We start from the raw sequence: 19,112 nt of genomic DNA, 5'->3' as shown, positions 1-19,112 counted from the left end.
GCATTTGATGGTATGCCAAGGCTCTTGCTGCTGGCCATTAGTGCGCCAGAGAGGATGACAGGGCTATGGCAACACCACCTAGAGACAAGGCATGTGCGCTAAGTAGCTCGTCTGCCAAGAGTAGTCATAAAAGTTACGTTCATCCAAGATCGGCTCCTACTGGCAGGCACTTCTAGAAATGCTTTTCTCTGGCTACATTTATATTTCTAGTGCCGTACAATGCTATTTCGACAAAATTTCTCTTCTCAATTAGTTCACACGCTAATACATTAAAACTTACCTGTTTTTACATTGCAGTTTGGAAGCTTACAATGGGATTGATGGCTTCATTAGACTTACACGTTTTCAACTACACACAAATTATCATGTTTAATAATGAAAATGTCAGATTCTTTCCATGTGAAATCCATCAATACAAAATTTAATTTGAACATTGATGATATGAAATTTTGCATATTTCATTTTATTCTATCAAAATGTTGAAAAACCTAAGATTGAATATTTTTTGGCTTTTTATTTTAGAGTTCTTAAATTTTAAGACAACCAGAATTCTGCAATTTTTCATGCTTTGAAACCTTAAAAAGGTCACAATCCCAAAACCATTTGACTTATAGAACTGAAATTTGTGCCACTTTATTCAGTTTATTCTAAGATTTAAAAATGTGTGCTATATATTAGTAGATTTAAAAAATGATGAATTCTTCCAAACCCATTTATTTAATTCTTAAAATTTCAAAATTATAGTTTCTAAAACTGTTACTTACACACTTTTTAATGTATGCGCTAAATCTCATGATGGTATTCCAGTGGGAACATGTTGAAATAAATTTTATTTTACTGCAATTTGCTTTGCAGACTGGTTCATGAGAGTTAAAATAAAATAAACAAGTTACTGGTGGTAGCAGTTTTTGCAGAGGCTGCGTATAAATATTCGTTTAAAAGAAAAAGGCATTTCGCAAGCTGCACATTCAGTGTTTTTCTTTTAACTTGTGCATACAAACCCTTTTTGCCCTATTCACAATGCATCTTCAGTGGGTGTCAGACTGGTGTCTAAAGCTGTTCGGCTTAAAAATTATAACTAACACTACAGAAAGTAAATACTATGAATAAATAATAGTAAAACAGAACCATTCAATTTTATTGGCACAATAATGAGCTTCAGGAGAAATAAATTGTTGAAAGAAAATCAACAAAGCATTGGTGGGAGAAGAGGGGCAGTTTTCAGCAATGCAAACACAGGTCATGCACGGGTCAAGCATACATATAGCAGCCTTTTTAAAATAGTAGTAGTGGTATTTTACACAGAATGAAATAAGATTCAGTACATTCTGAAGACTAGCACCAAACTTCACTGGCAGGCATTACTACGAGGGTCAGTCAAAAAGTAATGCCTCCTATTTTTTTTCTACGTTTGTCAGGAAATTTAAATGCAATTACATAGGTTGAAAACCACAACATTGAGGATCATTTTGTCATTTTTCAATGTAATCTCCGCCCATCTCTACAGTTTTGGTCCATCTTTGAACAAGGGCATGTATCCCAGCACGGTAAAAATCACAGCTCTGCATCCTAAGCCATTGACGCATGGATGTTTTGACGGCCTCCTCATCTTCAAAATGAATCCCACGATGAGCTTCTTTTAGTGGCCCGAACAGATGGAAGTCTGATGGTGCCAGGTCAGGGCTGTATGGGGGGTGAGGCAAAGCTTCCCATCCAATTTTGACAATCTCGTCAGAGGTGTGACGACTGGTGTGTGGTCTTGCATTGTCATGAAAAAGAAGAACATCTGCCATTGATTTTGTTGGGCGAACTCGCTGAAGACGTGCTTTAAGTTTTTTGAGGGTTGTGACGTATTGAACAGAATTTATTGTGCATCCCTGCTCCAAAAAATCAACCAGAATCACACCCTCTGTATCCCAGAAAACTGTTGCCATAACTTTCCCTGCCGATCGCACAGTTTTAAATTTTTTCTTCCTCGGCGAGCTTGTGTGACGCCACTCCATTGACTGCCTCTTTGATTTGGGTTCAAAAAAATGCACCCATGTTTCGTCCCCGGTCACAATTTTTTTCAGAAACTCATCTCCCTCCAAACGGAAGCGCTGCAAGTGTTGGGAGGCTATTGTTTTCCTTGCCTCTTTATTCTGATCGGTTAACATTCTTGGAACCCACCGTGCACAAACTTTTGAGTACCCCAATTGTTTAATAATCGTGATCACACTGCCTTTACTAAGAGAAATAATGCGACACACTTCATCTGCAGTCACCCGACGGTCACCACGAATGATGTCATCAACTTGCTGAATGTTGTGTGGAGTCACTGCACTCACCGGCCTGCCGCTCCGCTTTTCGTCAGTCAACGGTGTTTGCCCTTCAGCTTCCTTAAAACGACGAACCCATCGTCTAACAGTGCTGACATCCACTGTCACAACACCATACACCTTCTTCAGTCTTTCATGAATGCGTATGGGCGTTTCACCTTCTGCATTCAAGAATTCAATCACACAACGCTGTCTCAAACGAACATCGATGTCGGCCATCTTACAAACTTCTGCTGTGCTGCCACCTGTTGACACAGAAAGTTACTACTGCAGTGGATTGCAGAAGGAGGTTTGAGGAATGGCGCCAAATTCAAATTTTTCACTTAACTTAATTTTTTTAAGTAGAAAAAAAATGGGAGGCATTACTTTTTGACCGACCCTCGTATGTTTGAATAATTGGTATTTCAAAAAAAAAAAATGTTGCTTAAAGTAATGAATTTTAAATTTTTGTATCTATCATCATCATTTTGATAATTGTGATTTATCCTTTTACAATTTCTTAAGAAGACAGACTATGGAAAAAAAAGTGGTTAAAATTTTGTTGTAATCCCTTAAAGACTCGCACTGCATGAGTAAATGTCTTGGAAATGTAACTTATGGATAATTGATCTGAATTTGGGTATTTAAGAAAAATTGAAAATCTCCACTTAATGTACAGTGAAATTATCTAATGAAGGAAAACCTGAACTACTGATAATTGAAAGCAAAAATCTTAAGGAAAAGTACAACTGAGTTGAAGCATGTCTAATGGCCCTGAGTTTGTGGATGCTGAAGGCGGCTTGTATTTTTTGAAAGCCTCTGCACTCATTACAGAAATCCTCGCTAATAAAGAAATGTATCAACTCAAAGTATTGTAAAGATAAAGCTGACAAAATTACACTGAAATTAAGTGAAACCTTCTTTCCGGAAGAAACCAGTGAAAATCAGGAAATATTTAGCTGTGATGATACACAAGCAGAAATTATTGACAAGTTTAAAGACAACTAGTAAAAAGTTGAAAATTTTCAAGTGTTGACTTTCCTAACCAACTTACATAAGAAAGAGTTCGGAGTAAGCAACTACTGGGTATTAAAAAAAAATGGAAGAAAAAGGCCTACTCTTTTACTTCTGACCCTAAACCTGAACAGTCCTTTTCTGCTAAAACTGTTATGTTAGTGAAAGAGTTTTATTGTAATGATAATACTAGCAGGGAATGCCTGATGAACAGGCTTACATTTCTCTGGGAAAAAGTGACAGCAAGCATATGTATGTTCAAAACAAATTAATTTAAGGAAATCTGAGAAAAGTGTATACATTTTTCAGATCAAATTGGATTATCAAAATTTGTTTTGTTAAGGCCAAAAAATTTATTATAGCTGGAGTTAGTGGGATACTCACTGTTTGCATTTGTACAAATCATCAAAATGGAAATTAATGATAACTGGAGCAAATTTGTGAACACAGTGTACAAAAAAATTATGAAAATCTTAAGGTTTCAAGAACCAGACCAATGGTTGATTAATTGGTCAGTGAATGTGAAGTCAGTCTTCTTTTTTAAGTACTAGCTTCATTAATCACAATAGTTCTGAGAAATATAGGGTAGTAACGAATAAAAATAATCTTCAAACTTACGTGTACAGTACGTATTCAAACTGCATAAATTAAATATACTGTTTACAATTAAAGCTCAATTAAGGCTTTACTTCTGTTGAATATGGTTTGCTTTCTAGGGACAGCATCCTTCACCATGCTTCGATTTTTCATTTTGATGAAATTATTAAGAAATGTATTGGTTGAAATCCAAATTACTTTTTTTGTAAGTATCTTGAACTCTGTGACTACCACATTCTCTCTTCCAGAACAGTTCATTAATTAAAACTGAATTCCAAGCCAGGTGTGAAACCAGTTCTCTTCGGTTTGGTACTTCAAGGAACTCAGTTTCTAATTTAACACTTTCATAAGTCAGGTATGTAGTGACAGCCACACTCATAATTTGAGAGCAAGAAATGAGTAGTTTTCCTTCACTTACATTCTGTATTCATTAATACATTTCTTGATCATTTAAAATGTTGTCTGACACCAGAATATCTTCACAAAATTCACATTTTCTATTTTTCAGAACAGAATAGCAACAATACTGTGCTACATATGTAAGAACAGGCAAAGCATATATGGAAGGAATCTCAATGTCATTATTTGGGTCATCAGAGAAAATATCCTGTATGGACTGTGTACTTCAAACCAAAAACAGTTTATTTTAAATTTAGCCTAATTAAAGACTGCAAACAAAGCTTCTTTTCTACCTCATACACCTGCCTGATACTGACATTATACTGACCTCCAAATAACTGCCTGTTGTTATGGTCTTCAGTCCAGAGACTGGTTTGATGCAGCTCTCCATGCTACTGAATCCTGTGCAAGCTCCATCTGCCAACACCTGCTGCAACCTACATTCTTATGAATCTGCTTAGTGTATTCATGCATCTCTTGCTCTTCCTCTGTGATTTTTACCCCTCCACACTGCCCTCCAATACTAAATTTGTGATCTCTTGATGCCTCAGAACATGTCCTACCAATTGATCCTTTTTCTAGTCAAGTTGTGCCACAAATTTCTCTTCTCCCCAATTCTATTCAGTACCTCCTCATTAGTTACGTGATCTACCCGTCTAATCTTCAGCATTCTTCTGTGTTGTCCCACAAACTCATCTTCTCACCAATCCTCTTCAGTACCTCATTAGTTACGTCATCTACCCATCTAATCTTCAGCATTCTGTAGCACCTCATTTCGAAAGCTTCTATTCTTTTCTTGTCCAAACTATGTATTGTCCATGTTTCACTTCCATATATGGCTACACTCCATACAAATACTTCCTGACACCTAAATCTGTACTCGATGTTAACAAATTTCTCTTCTTCAGAAACGCTTTTCTTGCCATTGCCAGTCTACATTTTATATCCTCTCTACTTCGACCATCATCAGTTATTTTTCTCCCCAAATAGCAAAACTCCTTTACTACTTTAAGCTTCTCATTTCCTAATCTAATTCCCTCAGCATCACCCGACTTAATTCGATTACATTCCATTATCCTTGTTTTGCTTTTGTTGATGTTCATCTTATACCCTCCTTTCAAGACACTATCCATTCTGTTAAACTGCTCCAAGTTCTTTGCTGTCTCCGACAGAATTACAATGTCATCGGCGAACCTCAAAGTTTTTATTTCTTCTCCATGGATTTTAATACCTACCCCGAATTTTTCTTTTGTTTCCTTTACTGCTTGCTCAATATACAGATTGAATAACATTGGAGAGGGGCTACAACCTTTCTCACTCCCTTTCCAACCACTGCTTCCCTTTCATGTCCCTCGATTCTTATAACTGCCATTTGGTTTCTGTACAAATTGTAAATAGCCTTTCGCTCCCTGTATTTTACCCCTGTCACCTTCAGAATTTGAAAGAGAGTATTACAGTCAACATTGCCAAAAGCTTTCTCTAAGTCTACAAATGGTAGAAATGTAGGTTTGCCTTTCCTTAATCTATTTTCTAAGATAAGTTGTAGGGTCAGTATTGCCTCGCGTGTTCCAACATTTATACGGAATCCAAACTGATCTTCCCTGAGGTCGGCTTCTGCCAGTTTTTCCATTCATCTGTAAAGAATTCGTGTTGGTATGTTGCAGCCGTTGCTTTATTAAACTGATAGTTCAATAATTTTCACATCTGTCAACACCTGCTTTCTTTGGGATTGGAATTATCATATTCTTCTTGAAGTCTGAGGGTATTTCGCCTACCTCATACATTTTGCACACCAAATGGTAGAGTTTTGTCAGGCCTGGCTCTCCCAAGGCTGTCAGTAGTTCGAATGGAATGTTTTCTGCTCCCGTGGCCTTGTTTCGACTCAGGTCTTTCAGTGCTCTGTAAAACTCTTCACATATTATCATATCTATCATTTCATCTCCATCTAAATCCTCTCCCATTTCCATAATATTGTCCTCAAGTACATTTTTGCAGCTTCTTCAGTTTTAATCTACAGTTCATAATCAATAGATTGTGGTGTCCACATCTGCCTCTGGAAATGTCTTACAATTTAAAACCTGGTTCCTAAATATCTGCTGACCATTATACAGTCAATCTAATACCTTAGAGTATCTCCAGGCTTCTTCCATGTATACAACCATCTTTCATGATTCTTAAACAAAGTGTTAGCTATGATTAAGTTATGCTCTGTGCAAAATTCTACCAGGTGGCTTCCTCTTTCATTTCTTACTCCCAATCCGTGTTCACCTTCTATGTTTCCTTCTCTTTTCGTACTATTGAATTCGTCACCCGTGACTATTAAATTTTCATCTCCCTTCACTATTTGAATATTTTCTTTTGTCTCGTCATACATTTCATCAATTTCTTAGTCAGCTGCGGAGCTAGTCGGTATATAATCTTGTGCTACTGTGGTAGGTGTGGGCTTCGTATCTATCTTGGCTGCAATAATGCGTTCACTATGCTGTTTGTAGTAGCTTACCCGCACTCCTATTTTTTATTCGTTCTTTAACCTACTCCTGCATTACCCAGCGGGAGAGTGCACAATTCACTCGGGAGCACAAGCAGCACACGTGAGAATGCCAGGCGTGCAAGTTTGAATGCGCTGACTGGCAAGAGCGGGGCGCATCTAACCGCCGGCTTGACCGCGCACCTGCGTCTTGAATTTACCTGCCATTACACGGGCGCTCTTGCATGTGGAACTGTGTGGCACGTCCTAAATCATGCTATTAGGAGCATCCATGTGAAGGCTATGAGGAGCCTGACACTACAGCGGCTCGGCACACTTGTGGCGTGTTCGGAAGCTGATGCTGTACAAACGGGCCTTGACCTTGGCCCGAGGTGAAGGAGTTTTAGTTTATGGCAGTGTTTCCTCCTAGTTTCTTGTGATGTATTGTTGTTGCCTGGCTTTGTGATGTTTCCTTGCGCGTTCCGTCGGTTATTCCTGCAGGCATGCCAGTTTTTTTTAACTTTCATTCCTGTACCAGATGGGTGTAGGCGGGCTCATGGAGGACTTAATGTCCTTTGGAGCCTTAGCTTAGACTTAAGTTTTGCTGGTGTGACACTTTTTTTTTTTTTTTTTTTTTTTTTTTTTTTTTTTTTTTTTTTTGGGGGGGGGGTTGAAACTTATTATTATCTAAACCTACTTTTCTACTAGCATTTTTTAATTATTGCTGGATGGGGGTAATACACGTCCCTGGCATTTGCTTTACAGCTGAGGTGAAACACCTTCTAAAACCTCAGCCAGGGTAGGGTGTCGTTCTTATTTGCTTTTAGTCCTTTATATTCTTTAAGGGGAGTTCTTATGTCCTGTACCCACAGTGTTAAATTTGCAATATTGATGACCCATTATCTCTGAACCTGTGACAGATAGAGATCTGAAAATTTTGGGATGTATAGTATCGCTCCTTTTCTGTTTACTGAACCAGAATCAAAATGTACAGAGAAATGATTAGCTAGTTATGATTTTTTAAATGTTCAATTTTTTTCTTTTAAAAGTCCACTTTTTCTTCCGTAAGTAAGAAAGATGTTTTGGGAGGTTCAGTAGCTGCACTATACTAAGTGGTAGCATAGTGTGCCAAATTAGAGATATGTATCTGTAATAGTTCCTGAGACAATGGGTCAGATAATTTTTAAAATGTCATTTCTGGCAAATGAAGTTCAAACATTTTATTTGATATTAACTTACACATGGAGGAATTCCAGCTTCTAGTAACAGCCATGCCCATAATCAGCATTATCTGGATCCTGTTCTTCACTATCCTGCAAACCTAGATGCTTCCTTCTTTTCCTGCCTCTTGCTCCTTTAGTCATTTCCTCTGCTGCACGCTGAGCTTTCACGATCTTAAGTCGATCCATTCGCTGAAAGGCTTGCAGTGTGTTGGCACCTGGAGTGATACCAAATTCCTCTAGTATCCCAATTCTTCCCTTTATACCACCATTAAACGTTATCACAACATCACAAACACCCAAGCATAGTTTTCCTTCCTACAAAGGCAATTTGTGGTATGCGGGTCCTAATTACATTATTGAAAGACTCATTCGGGTTTTGTGTTCGACCATGGAGACATTAGGAAAGAAGCTCAGGATGAGCTAATTCTCTATATATCATCACTGCAGATGGTGTGCTATTTTTGTGCGTAAATTGTTCCTCGCTACCTGCTGTCTGAGCTTTGTGGTACTTGCACCATGAATCGGCACCAGGTGGACAAAGACGATGTATAGGTGTGTCATCAGTGGATGATTTGTGGAAGAATGTAGCCCACACTGCTCGTTTCATCCCTTGTAGGTCATGTGTATTGTTTCTTATTGCCATTCCATAATAATGCTAGAGTTCATCATCGTCTGTAAATCTTCCTTTACCATTTAGTCTTTCCATCTGATAACTTCTCTTTTCCTTTTGTCTGCTTCAATTTTCGGAGACGTGTTCCCATCCGTTTTTGAAAGTGGACCACACATTCAGTCTCAACAATCTGCTTATTACCATAAGGTTGGCTTACCACTACTGATTTGTAAGCTTTTGAACCACCATCCCCCAAGTACTCAGTGTAACACACACCTCTCTCCTGTTGCAAATGTCTGAACAAAGAAACAACTGCAGTAGCCTCCATACCCCCACTAGTTTCCTCACAATTCTTCGCACAATTTGTTTTATGGCTTTCATTTGTTTCATCAACTGATTTACACTGATCACAGTATTTAGTTAGCACTTCAATGTCTAAAACTTTACCTATGTCAACACTGGTGACAGTTGCTCCTGCATTTTTTTGTGTGTGACCTCTCTTCTGTCATGTGCCATCAACTGCCACAGATAAGTCTGTTGTTATTTAATTCTACTGATTCTGGTGTAAGATGGCAAGTCCGTTGTGTGCTCATCCTCTGTGTCTCGCTTCGCTTATTGCGCCTATTGGCCTATTCTGGTCTTGGTAATTTCTTAGGATCTGTATACTTTCTTTTATGAGTAGATGTTCAACAAGTGGTTTTTTGTGTTAACACTATTTGTGTTTACAATGCCAGTTTTCACACTCATTTTATTTATTCACGTGAATGCGCTGTTTTTCCTGTTGGTTTGTGGGATTCACTTTGTTCACTGTGTTCAGCTTGGAAGCTGCCGTTTGGGGAGATGCTATAAAGCATATTCTGTTCCAGGCCTGTGCTACATTCATTTGGTTTACGAAGAAGGCTCTGGACATGTCCTTCATTGCTGGTGGGTTCTTGACTGACTGACTTGAGTGTCTGGTGGGTCCATGACCCCCTTGTTCTTAAAGACCCAGGACTGGTAGTATCTTTCCTTGTTTCTGATGTTGGGATTGTGGTTGAGGAATAAGAGCTCGTGGGAAGGAGGTGGCTAGATGTCTGATGGGAAGTTTATGGGTTGAAATTACGTTGCGTGATCATACGTGGAAATTTGTATCTTGGGGCTGGAGGGATGTTGCCAAGTGATTGGATGAGGGCGTGGGGTGGTGGTTTTGTGCGTGTGTAAAATGTTTGTGCCTGTTTCTGATTAACTTGTGTGATCTTCTAGTTATGAACTGAACAAGTTATATCAAGGTTCTTTTTGGAATGTGAAGTTACCTCTTAAGGATAGGATTCCCTAATGAAATTTCTGTACAAAGTTTGATTGTTATTGACTTGGCAGAATGGCTGAGAGCCGCACCTACTCATCTTGAATAATTATCCGTTAGAATGTTGCTAGGTACGGTCGAGGCCGTCGTGTGTGAAGTGCAGTGAAGTGTACTATTGTGGAGGAGAGCTGTAGCGCACAATACCGTAAGCTGCGATGACTGCTGTCTGCACCACTCGCTGCTGACAAATAAGAACTCTCATTTTATCTGGATTGACCAATCAAAATTTTTTTTTAGAGGTGGAGCCCCTCCACGCCCGCACCGGCATGATGGCCAACACAAAAGGTCTACTGCCATCTCTGCATAAGGGTTAGTATTCACTAAAGTGAGGTGTCGCAGGATGTGGGTACTGGGATGTTTGCGTGCGTCTGGTTAAGATTAACCATTAATACGCACTCATCTGGAGATAGATCGGGTCGAAAAGCGAACGAAGGGTAGCGGTTTGAAGGGCAGAGGAAAAAAAGTGCCAGGGCAAGAGCCTAGGGGAAAAAACCTCTGCGATAGTTAGGTCGGGTGGTAAGAGCAGTAGCGGTTGTCTTGCTGCCCGCGATAGGTTGTGCAAGGACAGGCTTTGTTAGTAGTGGGTATCACGCATGTTGATACTGTGACGTTGTGCGTTTGTGCTGCTCGGCGGCTGGCGCTGGGTGCACGTACAGAGTCCTCGTTCAGCATCAGCAACCTGCAACAGTTGAGTTTGTTATCGATCTTGTGTCAGATAGGTCATATACCGGAATCACAGTGTGAGGGAATGTTGGCAGATGGTTTGTGCGCCTGTGGGCGAGCTCGTCGGTGTCCCTGCTGTGGCCTGTTGGTTGGCTCTAATAGCAGCTGGTTGTTGCCAGTCAGTGTTGCTGATATGCAGGGGCTTACCGACGTTTGTTGCTGTTTGCGTATGTTATTGTACCATAGGTGGCTATGCCCTAGCTAGCAGTGTCTTTGGTCACTTGTGCTTCCACCTGCAGTTGTGATAGTAGTTTCCCAGAGTGAGGATGAAAGGATTGTCGAGTGTCTTGAGTTCCTGTATAGTCGTGTGGCGTGTTTTTTGAATACTTCCTTGAGAGTTTCAAGGCGGTATTCATTGTGAAGATCCACGTTGCGTGTGTAGCGTGGAGCGTTGCTAATGATTCGTAGTACTTTGTTCTGTATGATCCGCAGGCGGCGCAGTCGTGTAGGAGCCGCATATCCCCAGACGGGAGCTGCGTACGTCATCAGAGGTCTAATCAGTGTCATGTATATGGACCTCGACACCCTCCTATTCAGTGTGCTTTCCCTGCTGAGCACTGGGTAGAGCTGTTTGAGCCTCGCGTGCGCTCTGTTGGCAACGTATTCGATGTGGTCCCCCCATGTAAGTTTCTGGTCCAGCCAGACACCAGGTACCTGACTTTCTCTCGGAAACGTATTGGGCGTGTATGTAGTGTTATTGGTCTACAGTGTTGGTGTTTGCACTGTAGTTTTGGTCTGAGTGTGAACAGAACTGCTTCGCACTTGTCGACATTTACTTTAATAGGCCATCTCTCCAACCAAGGCTCAGCTGTTCTGAGTACTGTTTGTATTCGTGAATTGATGTTTGACGGTTTCCAGTCTTGCGCGAGGATGGCTGTGTCATCCGCGTACATGACTAACATCATGTTTTGTGCCGCTGGGAAGTCATTAATGTACAGGTTAAAGAAGATGGGCCCTAGAATGCTTCCTTGCGGTACTCCAGCTTGGATACCGTGTTGTGTTGATTGTTTATCCTGCACGTTAGTGTTGAAACATCTGTTAGTGAGATAAGAGTGTAAGAGACGTAAGAGTCCGTCCGGGAAACCAGCTTCGCTTATTTTGCGTATGAGTCTGTTGTGCCAGAGACGATCAAAAGCCTTTTCGATGTCTAGGAACACGGCCCCTGTGGCTTTGTTCATGTTGTAGCCATGTGTTATATGTTCGACTACGCGGAGTTGTTGTTGTGTTGTCGAGTGGTGATTGCAAAAGCCGAATTGCTCCGGCCTTAGGGTGTCGTTGGCAATGCAATGCCTAGTGATACGTTTTAGTATTACCTTTTCAACAATCTTGCTGAGCGAACACAGCAGACTGATGGGTCAGTAATTTTGTGGAAGGGAGTGGTCTTTCCCTGGCTTACTGAACATCAGGACCTTGGCCGCCTTCCAAAAGTCAGGGAAGTGTTGGTGTGTCAGGATGGCATTCGTTAAGTGTGTGAGGTATTCTACGGCTTTATCCGTGAACTCCTGGAGGACACGGTTTTGAATGCCATCAGGCCCAGGGGCTTTTCTAGTGTTGGTGTGCTTGATAGCCCATGTGATTTCATTTTTGCTAGTACGTCTTATTTCGTTGAGCGAGGGCTGGGCTACAAGTCGTGTACCCTCCTGGTCCATTTCAAGTGTAAATGCTGGGTCTGAAGGAACCAGATTCGGCACGAAAGACGCTGAAAGTGTTGTGGCCGTAAGCTCTGCCTTCTCCGTCACGGAGTAGGCTTTGCCGTCTGGTGCTTGTAACGTGGGAATGTAATGTTTCTCCCTGGTGAAGTGTCTAGCCAGCTGCCACACGCCAGGACGTGTGGTATCCAGCCCAGCGAGTTTCTGTCCCCATTGCTCTTTTCTGAATGTTTGTATTTTTTTCCGTATTATGCCCTGAAGTCTGTTGATTTGCAGTTTTTAGAATGGGCGTCTGGTACAGTGCCAGTATCTCCTGAGGTGGTTCCTCATTGAGATAAGGCCCAGGATTTCCTGGGGTAGGGCCGTCGAGTGTTGTCTTGGTGTTGTAAATGGAATGGTATCAGTCATTGCGTCTTGGACGGAAGTTGTGAGAGCCTCCACAGCCTCATCGATTTGCTGTGTGTTGTTAATTTCGTGGGTGTCAGGAATGCGACTATCAAGCGTTTCCTTGAACAGTGTCCAATTCGCACGCCTGTAGTTAAGCATCCTGTGTGGTTCGATGTCCTGCAGTGTCTCTTCCACGTGCAGTATTACAGGCATGTGGTCTGAGTCCAGATCGTTCTCAACCATAAGGTTGAGTGTGCATGTGATGCCCTTTATGAGGGCTGTGTCTAACACGTCTGGCCTACGTCTGGCCTATGTCGAGCCTGTGTAGGCACGAACGTGGGAACGTCCTGTCCAAGCATAATGTAGTTTCCGCCTAGTGCGTGTTCGTACAGTTTCTTACCATTGGAGGTTCGTATTCGTGAGTTCCAATCAGTGTTTTGCGTTGAGGTCTCCAGTGGCAATTACCCGCGGTGCTGTGTTGAGTACTGTGCTGATATCGCGTGTTATTATGTTTTTAGGAGGATTGTATATTGATACCAGTGTGGTGTTGGCTCCGTTGAACTTGACCCTGACGGCCGTGGCCTCTAATCTCTCAAGCACAGGGAGCTCTATGTTCGTGTGTTCTACGCCTCTGTGTATGATGATTGCCATGCCGCCTCCCCTCCTGCCATCCGCTCGGTCGGTACGGTAGACACAATACCCTTGGATGTTTAGTTGTTTGCGAGGCGTAAGCAGTGTTTTGTTCACAAGAGCGATTCGGATACCCTTTCGCTCCATGAACGTGGCCATTTCGGCTTTTTTGCTTGCGAACCCGTTGGAATTCCAAAACAGGATCTGTGTGATTGTGTTTAAGTCTGTGTTTTGGGACTGGTGTAGTGTATTATCCATGTAGTAGTGTAAAAAGAGGTGTGGTAGTGGCTTGGAAGCTAGTCCAGTTGAGCGTGCTCGACATGAACTGCATAAAGAGTTGTGAGACACACCCCATAATCTATTTCGGTGGTCGTGCGTCCGGGAAATAATGTTTCCATTATTCTCTGGAATGTTGTCGTAATGTACCTGTAGGTCATGTTGGCCTGCGAGTTATTGGTTGTGTTAGCGGCCGCTTGTTCCTGTGTTGGCGTCTGGTGAGGGCTGGCATGAGTGTCGGCTGTTCGTGTGGCAGTTGTGGGTGCCTGTGCATTCTCTGTGGTGAGTGGGTGTGTTATGTGGGTTGTTGAGTTGGTGTCCGGGTTGTGTTCGTGAGTGTTGGTGTCCTGTTGTCTGTGTACTTGTTGTGGTGTGGTCGGGTTCCTCGTGCTGCGGCTGTTTCTCCTCCTCCTCCTCCTCCTCCTCCTCCTCCTCTGTGGTCGTCCCTGTGTAGGTGCATTTTTTGTAGCCTGTGGTGGGCTGCAGTCTGGGATCTCAGGGGTAGGGTGGTGGTGTTGCTGATTTCGTGTGGTGTGCCTGGTGCGGGTGTGGTGTCAGCTGTTGTTTGTTGTGTGTCTGCTGCTGGGGGTGTTTGCTGGGGGTGTTTGCTGGGGGTGTTTGCTGGGGGTGTTTGCTGGGGGTGTTTGCTGGGGGTGTTTGCTGGGGGTGTTTGCTGGGGGTGTTTGCTGGGGGTGTTTGCTGGGGGTGTTTGCTGGGGGTGTTTGCTGGGGGTGTTTGCTGGGGGTGTTTGCTGGGGGTGTTTGCTGGGGGTGTTTGCTGGGGGTGTTTGCTGGGGGTGTTTGCTGGGGGTGTTTGCTGGGGGTGTTTGCTGGGGGTGTTTGCTGGGGGTGTTTGCTGAGCTCTGGGGCTCCTCTGACTGTCCCGCGCTGCTGGGGCTGCCAGGGACCACTCCAGTGAAGGATATTCCACTTCTTACTGGGCGCGGGGGCGGTTTGGGAACTGTGATGGCCATGGGTTTGGCATGTTTCACTATTTTGCACCTCTGAGCTGCTTTGTAAGCAATGCACCCTCTGTAGTTTGCAGGATGGGAAGCACCACAGTTGACGCACTTGCGAGGTGCTGTATGGGGGAGTTTGCAGCGTTGGGTCGTGTGACCGCCTGCGCAAATGCGGCAACAGGGTGCGAGACCACATCTGATACCCGCGTGCGCGTAGCACTGGCAGTTACGGCATTGTTTGGGGGGCGCGGCGTGTTGTAAATCTCTACATTTACGACAATGTGAAGAAATAGCTTTAACTTCAGCAAGTCGCGGGACTTGGCCGTGTCGGCCAATTCCGCCATGTAGTTATGAGACGGTCTTGCTGTGCCGAACTCTGACAATCGGTTTACCCGAATGCAGCCCCACCTGAGAGCAGCGTGTTTTTCGTGTACTGTCTCGGTCGGGGTTCGTGAGTCTATCCCCTTGATCACGTACTGCTGTATTTTTTCCAGGACTGTCCTGTACGTGAAGTGCTCTACCTTCCTTTCTTTTAGTCTCCAGTAGATTTGTGTAATCTGACTTGTTTGCCACGTAAGTGCGGTGTGTTCCCCAGTGAGCTTAGAGTAGTATGTTGTGGGGTTGTGTTTTTTTGTTAAATTCCTTGTTTAGGAGACTTAAGACTCCGTAGTTGTGTATGATGACTGATGGGAAACCAGTCGCGGTATTTGTGTTCTGCATAGCTGCTTGTATATTTGTGGATGCTGCAGTCGCAGGGTTGTTTGTGTTGTTGCCTTTGTTGTTGGTTCTCGATTTAGACGGAGTTGGCAACAGCGCTCGGCTGTTGTCTCGTGAGTTTGTGGGCTCACTTGTTTGAGTATTTGGCGGCTGTTCAGATCTTGGGCCGACCTGCTGCCACGGCCCATCTTGGTCTGTGTTGGTTGTGTCCTCCGTCGGCTCTGGCTCCAGTTCAGTTGGCTCCTGGGCTGCCAGAGGTGATATAGAGGGCATGTCCTTCGATTTTTCGGCAGGTCCCTGTGTGTGTGGTGTGGGTGTTTCTGTCTGTGTGTGTTCGCTGCCCATCAGCTCTGCGATCAGCTCCTGCTGTTCCGCGACCTGTTTGTCCTTCAAGGCAACCTGCTCTTGGAAGGTGGACAGTGGGACGGAAATGATGGCGGAAGTAGACGGCATGTCTGCCTCTTGTGCTGCAGCTTTGCTGCGGGTAAGTGGTGGGGAAGCACAGGAAAGATAGGACATCTTTGCTGTTTTGGGAGTTTTTATTTGTATAGGGAAGGATAGGATGCATGACAATTTTGCTATTTTCACGAAGTGACAATATTTGCTTTTTCGGCGAAAGTGCTGTGTATCATCTCCCTACAGAAGAGGGGTGTCCCTACGACCTATCTGTGCGGAGTGCAATGCGCTGCACAAGAGCGGCCTACAGTGCGCGGGGTTATCCGATGTGAATGGGCCCCTGACACTGAGATTACCCTACCAAAGAACGGGAGAGTCCCGCTGGGGACATTTGCAACCGAAGTTGCAGGAAGTTGAGCCGAAACTCTTGCCACTTAGCACCCGAAAGCGTGAAGCGGCTTGCGCTAGTTCGTGCCGCTCAGTAGAGCGTCACCGGCAGCTACGCCAGTTGCAGCTTACTTGTGACCACTCTGAGGAGCTATCAGACGGGCAGCTATGCCAGGTGCAGAGAGCAGCGTCCGCTCGGGTCAGCTGCTCGTCTGTGAGTACTCTCGCTACGCCTAGATGAAGTCGAGGACTCCTATTCGCCCCTAGTCGATAACTATTGGCGTGGTACACTGGTCAGACACTAGTCCACTGCGATGCCACTCAAAAATTCGCTAGCTGGCATAACTATAACTCTGTCCGTTCACACCGTACAATAATTGTGGCAGCCAACACAGTTAACAATGCTTAATCGCAAGGACTCAATGTAGAGTCGCACTCAGATTTACTCTCGACAGAGGTGCTCTCCCAGTGAAGTACTGAGGAGACACTTGTTCCTCTCTCTTTGGGTACACATATGAGCGCACACGCTCTCGTTAAGTGTTCTCGCTCCAAGACTGACAATTTAACGGGCCCTCTCCATGCCAGACGTAAAGGAGTATATCTTTTGGTCTCTTCCATTACTCCTTCAGCTCAAGGTGTCAGGAATATTGTCTGCCAATCACCATCGCTCTTCTAAAACGGGAGAATGAAGTTTCGTTTAAGGCGATTAATATCTGTAAATCTGTAGCATCAGCGTTTGGCGTTTGGAGTCTCCCTGTGAAAACATCTGAAACTGCGTGCTGTGTTTGTAAAGAATGCGTAGGCTGGGTGCTCCCACACAATGTAGCGGAATTTGCTTTTAAGCCGAACACGGGGTCGTTCTCCCTTTCACTCAGGTAAATGCTGTCTGCTCTACGTGCGGTCGCCGGCCAATGTAGATAGGTTGACTCATCCTCTGAACAGACCGGCCTCCAGGCGTGCGGTTTGCCTCTGCAGTACTAAAAGCTTTTGTGACCGTCGTGTCTTGAATGTGTGTGTGTGTGTGTGTGTGTGTGTGTGTGTGTGTGTGTGTGTGTGTGTACACCAGCCTCGAGTATTTCAATCTCGGTGCGCACTTGCAATTTACTTGTTATTTGCATATTGTTTACTTGAATTCATACAACATTGACTTTATCTTATCGAGTTTGGGTTCGAATGAAGCGTCTTGATGTGCGGAATGATTGTGAGGGTGTAATGTGTAAGAAATGAAGGTCAGGACACCACGATGTCTTACAGATGGTACACCAAGGATCCTGCTGCTGGCCATTGGCACTTAGGGAGAGGAGGACAGGGTTGTGATCGGAGTCGAGGTCATTTATTACGGAGAGGGAGATATTCCACGGGATATTCGTGATGAGGAAAAAGTCGAGGACGTCGGGACAGGGCTGGTGGTTATAGGGAAAGTGGGTTGGGGGTGTCGTGTGCCGGAACAATTACATTTTTCGTGCCTTGTAGGAAGTTATGGAGGATCTGTCCATTCCTGTGGGTAGCCCTGCAATTCCATGAGGGGTGTTAAGAGTTCCAGTCCTCCCAAGTATTGCAGTGTGCCCTAGGTCTAATAGGGCTTGCAGATCTGCTGGAACTATTCGTGCTCCTGCTGGTGGATTGTAGACTGCCTCTAGAACTACTGTCTTGCCTTGTATTTCCAGTTCTATGCCTGTAGCTTCTGCTCTTGTTCTTTTTTCATTACTGCTCCATATGGGTAACAAATAGAAAAAGGGTCTAAAAATAAAAATGAGGTGACTTACCAAACGAAAATGCTGGCATGTTGATAGACACACAAAATTCAAGCTTTCGCAACCAATGGTTGCTTTGTCAGGAAAGAGGGAAGGAGAGGGAAAGACGAAAGGATATGGATTTTAAGGGAGAGGATAAGGAGTCATTCCAGTCCCGGGAGGGGAAAGACTTACCTTAGAGGCTCGCACGCAGGTTAGGTGGACAGCGGAAAGACACTCTTGGTAGAGTGGGGAGGATTTCATGAAGGATGGATCTCATTTCAGGGCAGGATTTGAGGAAGTCGTATCCCTGCTGGAGAGCCACATCCAGAGTCTGGTCCAGTCCCGAAAAGTATCCTGTCACAAGTGGGGCACTTTTGTGGTTCTTCTGAGGCCTGGTGGGTAGCGGGAGGAGAGGATATACTGAAGGGCAAGTTCCCTTCTCCAGAGTTTTGACAGGTTGGCGTCAGTGGGAAGTATCCAGATAACCCGGACGGTGTAACACTGTGCCAAGATGTGCTGGCCGTGCACCAAGGCATGTTTAGCCACAGGGTGATCCTCATTACCAACAAACACTGTCTGCCTGTGTCCATTCATGTGAATGGACAGTTTGTTGCTTCTCGTTCCCACATAGAAAGCTCCACAGTGTAGGCAGGTCAGTTCGTAAATCACGTGGGTGCTTTCACACGTGGCTCTGCCTTTGATCGTGTACACCATCTGGGTTACAGGACTGGAGTAGGTGGTGGTGGGAGGGTGCATAGGACAGGTTTTACACTGGGGGCGGTTACAAGGGTAGGAGCCAGAGGGTGGGGAAGGTGGTTTGGGGATTTCATAGGGAGGAACCAAGAGGTTACGAAGGTTAGGTGGACAGCGGAAAGACACTCTTGGTAGAGTGGGGAGGATTTCGTGAAGGATGGATCTCATTTCAGGGCAGGATTTGAGGAAGTCGTATCCCTGCTGGAGAGCCACATTCAGAGTCTGATCCAGTCCCGGAAAGTATCCTGTCACAAGTGGGGCTCTTTTGTGGTTCTTTTGTGGGAGGTTCTGGGTTTGAGGGGATGAGGAAGTGGCTCTGGTTATTTGCTTCTGTACCAGGTCGGGAGGGTAGTTGCGGGATGCGAAAGCTGTTTTCAGGTTGTTGGTGTAATGGTTCACAGATTCAGGACTGGAGCAGATTCGTTTGCCACGAAGACCTAGGCTGTAGGGAAGGGACCGTTTGATGTGGAATGGGTGGCAGTTGTCATAATGGAGGTACTGTTGCTTGTTGGTGGGTTTGATGTTGATGGATGTGTGAAGCTAGTCATTGG

This window comes from Schistocerca gregaria, chromosome 10 (assembly GCF_023897955.1).
Source record: "Schistocerca gregaria isolate iqSchGreg1 chromosome 10, iqSchGreg1.2, whole genome shotgun sequence".
Lineage (NCBI taxonomy): Eukaryota > Metazoa > Arthropoda > Insecta > Orthoptera > Acrididae > Schistocerca > Schistocerca gregaria.
This window is presented reverse-complemented; position numbering follows the sequence as displayed.